Here is an 8,968-nt window from a genome sequence, read left to right as displayed (position 1 = left end):
ATTCCCAGTAGTGGAATTACTGGGTCAAATGGTATCTCTATTTGCAACTTTTTGAGAAAGTGCCATACTGCCTTCCACAATGGTTGCACCATTTTACACTCCCACCAACAGTGAATAAGGGTTCCAGTTTCTTCACAACCTCGCCAGCATTTGTTGCTTGTTGTTATGTTAAATTTTGCTATTCTTACTGGGGTGAGATGATATCTCATAGTTGTTTTCTATCCTTCTATTTTTGTAATAATGGTCTTATGCAGTATTTGTCCTTATGAGGCTGAGTTAATTCACTTACCATAAAACTCTCCAGTCTCTTCCATGTTATGCAGTATTTTTCAAAATTGTTTCTCTTGAGTGCTGCATAATGTTGTACCATGTGAATATACTACACTTTCTCAATCCATTTGTTTGTTGTTGGACATTTGGGCTATTTTTATGTTCTTGCTATGGTGAATATGCTATTATGAACATAGATGTACAAATACCTGTGTCTTAGCTCTAATTTCATCAGTGTATATTGCTTGCAATTACAAAGCTAAGTCATATGGTATTTCTGTGTTCAGCTTTCTGAGGAAACATCAAACTGCCTTTGAGAATGGCTATACCATTTTAAAATTCCAGCAACAGAGTATGAGAGTTTCAATCTCTCCACATCGCTCCCACACTTACTGTTCACTGTTCTATTAAAATTTGTCACTACTGGAATAAAATGGTATCTCGTTGTAGTTTTGATTTGCACCTCTTTTAGTGTCAGTGACTGAGCATTTCTTCACGTGTCTTTTGGCCATCCAAAAGTCTTCCTCTGTGAGAAGCCTTTCCATGTCTTTTGCCCATATTGTAATTGTGTTATCAGTCTTTTTCTTGTGGAGGCCCTGTAATATTCTGTAAACTTTTCTTATGAGATCCTTGTCTAACTTGGCATTGGAAATTTATTCTTTTTCCCAGTCAGCAGGTGTTCTTTTCACCCTGTTGAGAAAAGTTTTTGATATGCACAGAGATTTGTCCTTTAGAAGTTCCCATTCATCAAAGTTATCCTCTCCTGGTTGTGCTTTTCTGGTTGTGTTTGCCAGCCTATTTATAGCATAGACTAGGCCTTCTGTTTGGTCCCTTTTTGTCTCTTAGAATCCTTATGGTTTGGCACTTTATTCCTAGGTCTCTCCTTCACCTTGAGTTGATTTTTGGGAATGGTGTGAGATATGGACCTTGCTTCAGCTTTCTGCAAGTGGAAGTCCAGTTTTGTCAGCACTCTTTGTTGAAAAGGTTGTCATTTCCCAATTGATAGGTTTTATTTCCTTGTTGAATATTAGTTTACCACAGATAGCTGGGTTACTTTCTTGATTCTTGATTCTGTTCCATTGTTCTATGTGTCTGTCACTATAACAGTACCATGCTGTTTTGGTTATTATAGCTGTATAGTAGGTTTTGAGATTAGAAAGTGCTACGCCTCCCACTTATTTTTGCTTTTCAGAAGTGCTTTGCTTATTTGGGATCTATTTCCTCACCAAACAAACTTGTTAATTTACCTTTCTATCTCTTTGAAAAAGAATTCAGTATTTGTATTGGGATTGCATTAAACATGTACATTGCTTTTGATAGGATTGTCATTTTCACTATATTTAGTCTTTCTATCCTTAAACAGTAAACATTTTCCATTTATGTGTACCTCTTATTGTTTCTTGTAGTAGTATTTTGTAGTATTTTTTGTAAAGGTTTTTTGTGTCTCTAAGTTTATTTCTAAGTATCTCAGTTTGTGGCTAGTTATTATAAATGGAATTACTTCCTTAGTTTCCTTCTCTGTGTTTTCTTGGTTGTTGTAGAGGAATTCCACTGATTTTTGTTTATTTATCTTGTATCCTGCCACTCTGTGAAATTGGTTAATAGGTTTAATAGGATTTTTTGTTCAGTTCTTGAGGTTTTCTATGTAAATTATCATATCATCTGCATAAGTGAGAATTCTACATGTATGCTGATATTGATGTCTCTTATTTACTTGTTGTAAGCTTTAGCTGGTACTTCCAATACAATATTGAATAGGAGTGGTGACAAGGGGCCTCCCTGTGTGGTCCCTTGTTTGCGAGGAAAATGCTTTTAGTCTCTCTCCCATGAGGATAATACAGGCTCTTGGTTTTGCATATATAATTTTCATTGTGTTGAAGAATTTCCCTTTTATTCCTATATTGCTGAGGGTTTGAATCAGGAAGCATTGTTGGATTTTTTTTCAAAGGCTTTTTCAGTATCACTTGGCAGGATCATGTGGTTCTTGTTATTTTCTTAATTAATGTCATAAGTAAAATTGGTTGGTTTCTCTTCTTTTGAACCATCCCTACATACATGTTACGAATCACACTTTCTCATGATGAATTATATTTTTTATTTGCTGTTGAATTCTATCGACCAAAATTTTGTTAAGGATTTTTGCATCTATATTTATGAAGGATATTGGTCTGTAGTTTTCCTTTTTGGAAATATCTGCATGGTTTTGGCATTAGGGTTATGCTTGCTTAAGAGAATGACTCTGGGAGTGTTCCTTGTCTTTCTAATTTGTGAAATAACTTAAGTAGATATAGTAATAGAGCTTTTCTGAATGTTTGGTAGAATTACAGCCATGAAGCCATCTGGTCAAGGACTTTTTTTTGAGGGGGGTCATTTTATGACCTGCTTGGTGTCTTCTTTTGTGATGGATCTGTTTAACTGTTCTACATCTGTCCATGTCAATCTGGGTAGGGCATGAGTTTCAAGGACATTGTCCATTTCCTTCAGGCTTTCAAATTTATAGCTTTTAATAATATTTCTATATTATTCATTCCATTTCTTCTGGTTCTGTGGCAATTTCATCTCTATCATTTAATTGAGGTATCTAGGTCTTCTCTTTTGTTGTTGTTGTTTACCAGTGGTTTGTCAATTTTATTGACCATTTTGAAAAACCCGGTCCTGCTGTTGTTGATGGTTTCAATTATTTTTCTGTTCTCTAACTCATTGGTTTCCACTCTTGTCCTTATAACTTCTTTTCTTTAGAGGCTGTGAGGTTAGATTGTTGCTCTTTTTATATTTAAGGTAAGTGTTGAGTCAGATCATTAATTTTGCTTCTTTCTTCCTTTTTAATCTGAGTGCCTATTGCTATACATTGCTCTTTAAGGACGGCCTTAACTTCTTTCCAGAGGTTTGGGTATATTAGAATTCTTATTTTCATTTGTTTCTACAAACTTTTTTAATTTTTTTCTTTCTTCTATAACCCATGTCGTATTCCAGTTGTTGTTGTTATTATGCCCCATAACTCATATGCCTGTGACTCATAGTGACCCTATGCACAACAGTTCTAACCCTGCTCTATCTTAAGCCAAGCTTATTGTCTCTGACACACCTACCCCCATTAGCCCAGTCACTGGTCAATTCATCTCACTGAGGATCTTGTGCAGTCCCTCCATCCTCCCAAGCATGATGTCTCTTTCCCAGGACAGGTCCCTCCTTGCAACATGCCCAAAGTATGTCAGACAAAACTTCAGAATCTTTGCCTCTATGGAACAGCCTAGTTTCACCCTCTCCAGAACAAACTTGTTTGTTCTCCTAGCAGTCCATAGAAATTCAGTACTTTACTCCAGCACCACAGCTCAAAGACATCAATTCTTCTTCTATCATCCCTAGTTATTGTCCAGCTTTCTGATGCATAGCATGTAATTGTGAAGATCTTGGCCTTTATCAAGTACACCTCAGTCTCCAAACTGACATCGTTGCTCTTCTGTACTTTGGAGATGTCCCTGACAGCAGAGTTTCCCAATGAAATTTATCTTTTTATTTCCTAGCTGGTGGTACCAAGAGGGTTGTTTGTGGAATCAAGAAAACTAAAGCTATTAACAATCTCAATCTCTTCACCATCTATGATGTTGTCAATGGCCCAAGGGGTAACATCTTTGATGTTGAGCTTCAATTCATATTGAGGGCTGCGGGCCTTGACCTTCTGAAGCAAGTGGTTCAAGTCCTCCTCAGTTTCAGGAAGCAGGGTTGCATCATCTGCATAACACACATTGTTGATAAGTGTTCCTCAAATCCTAATGTCACATTCTTCCCCATAGAGCCTAGCCTCGAAGATGATCTATCTGTTTCATATAGACAGAAAACGTATGGAAATAGAACACATCCCTGGCATATACCATTTGCTATTTTGAACCATGCAGTGTTTCCTTGCTCTGTTCTGACGACTGCATCTTGATCCAAGTATAGATTTCGCACAAGTACAATCAAGTGTTCTGGGATTTCCATTCTTCTCAGAGTTAGCCAGTTTGTTGTGATCCACACAGTCAAATGTCTTTGCATGGTCAATGAAATATAGATAGATGTTCCTCTGGTGTCTCTTCTTTCAGCCAAGATCTATTTTATTTTAGCTTTAATATCCCTAGTACCACAGCCTCTTCTAAACCCAGCCTGTATATCTGGCAGTTCTTTGTTAATGGGCTGTTTCAGTAATTTTGGGATAATTTTAAACAGAATCTTGCTTGCATGTGATATTAATGATATTGTTCAATAATTTCTACCCTCTGTAGGATCACCTTTCTTTGGAATGGAAATAAATATGAATCTCTTCCAGTCAAGTGGCCAGGTGGTTGTCCTCCAGGTTTCCTGGCACAACTTAGTAAGCACATCCAGGGCAGCATCTGTTTGTTGAAATATGTCAACTGGTATTCCTGCGGCTTTGTTTTTTTCCCAATTCCTTTAGAGCAGCATGAACTTCTTCCTTCACCCCAGGCTCTTGCTTACATGTTGTTTCATGAAATTCATCTGTGTCAGCCAATTCTCTTTGGTACAGTGATTCTGTATACTCCTTCCATCTCCTTTTAATGCTTTATGGATCATTTAATATTCTGCCAAAAGCATCCGTAAGTATTTCAACTCAAAGCTTAAATTCGTTCTGCAGTTCCTTCAGCTTAAGACATGCCAAGCAAGTTGGGTGCTTTTGATTTTGTGACTACAGTTCTTTGCATATTTCATTATAATACCTTTCTTTGTCTTCTCACACTGCTCTTTGAAATCTTCTGTTCAATGCCTTAGCTTCTTGATTACTTCACTTTGCTTTGGTTTCTATGTACTCTAGAGTCTCCTGTGACACCCAACTTGGTCTTTTCTTCCTCCTCTGTCATTGTAATGACCTTTTGCATTTTTCATGGATGATATTCTTTATATCCTCCCACAGCTCATCTGTTCTTACCTCATTAGTGTTCAAGGCCTCAAATCTGTTACTGAAATAGTTTTGTAATTCAAGTGAAATAGACTCAAGTTCAAATTTTGGTTCCTCTAGATTTTATTTCATTTTCTTTAGCTTTACCTTGAACTTGTAGTTGGTAGTATGTTCTCAGTCAGTGCCTAGCCTAATTTTCACAGCTGATATTGAGCTTCTCCAGTTATTCTTTACACATATGTAATAGATCTGATTCCTATGGTTGGCTTTATGAACTTTATCCTCTTATTGTTGATTTCTAGTTTTATGAAATTGTGTTATGAAAAGATACTCTGCATTATTTCAATGTCTTTTAATTTGTTGAGATTTGCTTCTGTCTAATATATGATGAAAATATTCTGGAAAATGTACCATGTACAATTGAGAAAAAAGTAACTGACTCTTAAATGATCATAGTACCCCAGATACATGTAGTAGGTCATGTTGGCTTATTGTATAGTTTAGATTTTCTGCATCTTCATTAAGTTTCTTTTGAATTGACCTATCTTTAGTGAGAATGGTGTGATAAACTCTCCTACCACTATTGAGGTCCTATTTCTTTCAATTCTGTTATGTATTTTGCAGGCCTATCATTTGATGAATAGATGTTGAATATAGAAATTATAATGTCTTGTTCTATTGTACTTTCAATCATTACATAGCACCTTTTCTTATGTTTTTATGGTGGTTTGCATCCTGAAATCTAGTTTATCAGAGCTTAGTATTGCCACTGCTATTTTTTTGTGGAGATCATTTCCTTGGTTTATTGTTTTTCTCCCAGCCTTTGATTGTTAGTTTATCTTTCTTCTCATTTATTAGAGTGTGTCTCTTGTAGGCAACTTATTGATGGACTTTGGGTTTTTTATACATTCTGGTACTCTTTTTCTCTTAATTGGTGCATTTAGTCAATTCATAGTCATGTGTATGATTATTGACAGGTCATGTTTCATCACTACCATTTTGCTTTATTTATTTTTCTGTTATTTCTGGTTACAATAGCCTATCAACTTTCCTTTGATGTCTCTATGTAAAAGACTTCCCTTTGCATTTCTTATAGAGTTGTTTTCACAAAAACCTTAAGTTCCTACTTTTTTGTAAAATGGCTAATTTCTCCTTCATATTTGACAGACAACTTTGGCTGTACAGGATCTTTGGCTGGCAATTGTTCTCTTTCAACCTTCTATGGACATATACCAATCCATTGTCCTCTTGCTTACATAGTTTATGCTGAGAAATTAGAATTTAATCTAATTGTTTCTCCTTGGTAGGTGGTTCCTTGTTTTTCTGGTGCTGTTTTTAGTAGTCCATCTTCATCTTTGATTTTGGAGAATTTGACTATATTCTTCATTTTTTTTTCTTTTTGTTGAGTGTCTTGAATATTAATTTCTCTGTTCTTCTTAAGTATCTAGGAGGTTTTCTTCTAGTATCTCATCCACTTTTTTCTTAGTGCTTTTCCTGTCCCTTTTGTGTTCTGGAATTCCAGTCATACATACCTTATTCTTTCTGATGTCATCCTACAGGATTCTAATGTTTTCTTCATCTTTCTTTCTATCTCATCTCTTATTTTTCTTCTAATATGGCTTTCACCTAATGGGATGCACAAGAATCAGATTGATTACATCTATGGGTGGAATCATTGTAGAAGTTTAATATCAGCAGTGAAAACTAGACCAGGTGCTGATTGTGGAACAGACCATCAACTGCTCATAAGCAAGTTCAAATTAAAGCTAACAAAGACTAAATCACATCTACAGGAATCAAAATTTGACCTTGAGTCTATGCCCCAGGAATTTAAAAACCAACTCAGGAATAGGTTTGAGGCCTTGAACACTAATGAATTAAGGCCAGATAAGATGTGGGAAGATATCAAGAATACCATTCTTGAAGAATTAAAAAAGTCATTACAAAGAAGGAAGAAGAGGAAAAAACTAAAATGAATGTCAGAAGAGACTCTGAATATTGCACTAGAGTGCTGAGAAGCCAAAGCAGAAGGATGAAATCAAGAAGTCAAGAAGCACTAAAAGAAGATGGAAGGAGTATAAAGAGTCAATTGGCCAACACAGAAGAATTTCAAGAAACAACATATGAGCAAGAAGCAATGGTGAAAAAGAGGAAGTTCTGGCTGCTCTGAAGGACTAGGCAAAAAACAAGGCCCCAGGAATTGATGGAATACTAATTGACATATTTCAGCAAACAGATGCTGCCCTGGATGTGCTCACCAAGTTTTGTCAAGAAATCTGGAGGACAATGAATTGGCCAACTAATTGAAAGATATCTATATTTTTTTCACATTCTGTCCTGACCCGACAGGGTATGAAAATTATCAAACAATATCACTAATACCACACACTAGCAAAATCCTACTAAATTATCCAGAAATTACTCGACCAGTACATTGACAGAAATACAAGCTCGATTGATCTTGGCAGAAAGCAGAAAGTCCCAGATGAATGTCTATCTCTGTTTCGTTTACTATGAAAAGACATTTGACTGTGTGGATCACAACAAATTGTGGCTAACCTTGAGGAAAATGGGAATCCAAGAACACTTGATTGTGCTTATGCAAAACCTATACTTGGACCAAGAAGCAGTCCTCAGAACAGAGCAAAGAAACACTGTATTGTTCAAAATCTGGAAAGGAGTGTGTCAGGGATGCATCCTGTCCGCATACCTTTTCAATCTGTATGCAGAACACATAATTCAGGAAGCAGGGCTTTATGAGGAGAAGTGTGGCATCAAGATTGGAGAAAGACTCATCAACAACTTACGATAAGCAGATGAACATAACTTCCATGCTGAAACTGAATAAGACCTGAAGCACTTGCTGCAGAAGGTCAAGGACTGTAGTCTTCAATATGGATTGAAGTTCAGCATCAAGAAGACAAAAATTCTCACCATTGGGTCAACTGACAGCATCATGATAGATACAAAAGAGATTGAGGCTGTTAGCAGTTACAGCTTGTTTGGCTTTACAATCAAGTCTCTTAACACCAGCAGTCAGGAAATCTAAAGAAGAATTGCACCGGGAAAACTCTGCTGTCATGAACATCTGCAGAGTGCTGAAAATCAACGATGTCAGCCTAGAGAAAAAGGTGCACCTAATCCAGGCCATGTTTTTCTCAATTGCTTGTTATGTTTCAGAGAGCTGAACAATGACTAAGTCTGGCAGAAAAATAGATACCTTTGAGTTGTGGTAGTGCTGGATAGGAGTCTTGAACATACCATGGAACACCAAGAAAACAAATAAGTCTGTCTTGGGGAGAGTGAAACCAAGTCTCTCCTTAGAAGCTAGGATTTTAAAGCTCCATCTCACATACTTTGAGCACAAGAGAGACCAGTCCTTGGAGAAAGACATCATGCTTGGAAGGGCGGAGGGACAGCACAGGAGAGGAAGACCCCAGATGAGATGGATTGATACAGTAACTGAGGCAATGGGGTTGGTGTGTCAGAATTAGTGAGACCGGCTCAGGACAGGGAAGGGTTCAGAGCTGCTGTAACTCTGCCTAACATACTTTGGCAACTAAACATCTAAGGTGACTCAAAGGCACATAGCAACAAAAACATTCTATATTGGTTATTTTATTTAAGCCTCTTGTTTAAAGTCAACAAGACCTCAGGGAGGGGCCTATGTATTTAACACTTTGTTGTCATTTTATTTTGTCTCTTCTGTCAATATGCTGTACTGAGGTAACCTGGGGTTTCTGTGATACAAAATCTTGTGCCATTGGGGCGTCAAATTCCATAACAGTTACCCATGGTGGACAG

Source organism: Elephantulus edwardii, unplaced genomic scaffold, assembly GCF_000299155.1.
Source record: "Elephantulus edwardii isolate Elephantulus edwardi_28Jun2011 unplaced genomic scaffold, EleEdw1.0 scaffold00206, whole genome shotgun sequence".
In the NCBI taxonomy this organism is placed as follows: Eukaryota; Metazoa; Chordata; class Mammalia; order Macroscelidea; family Macroscelididae; genus Elephantulus; species Elephantulus edwardii.
This window is presented reverse-complemented; position numbering follows the sequence as displayed.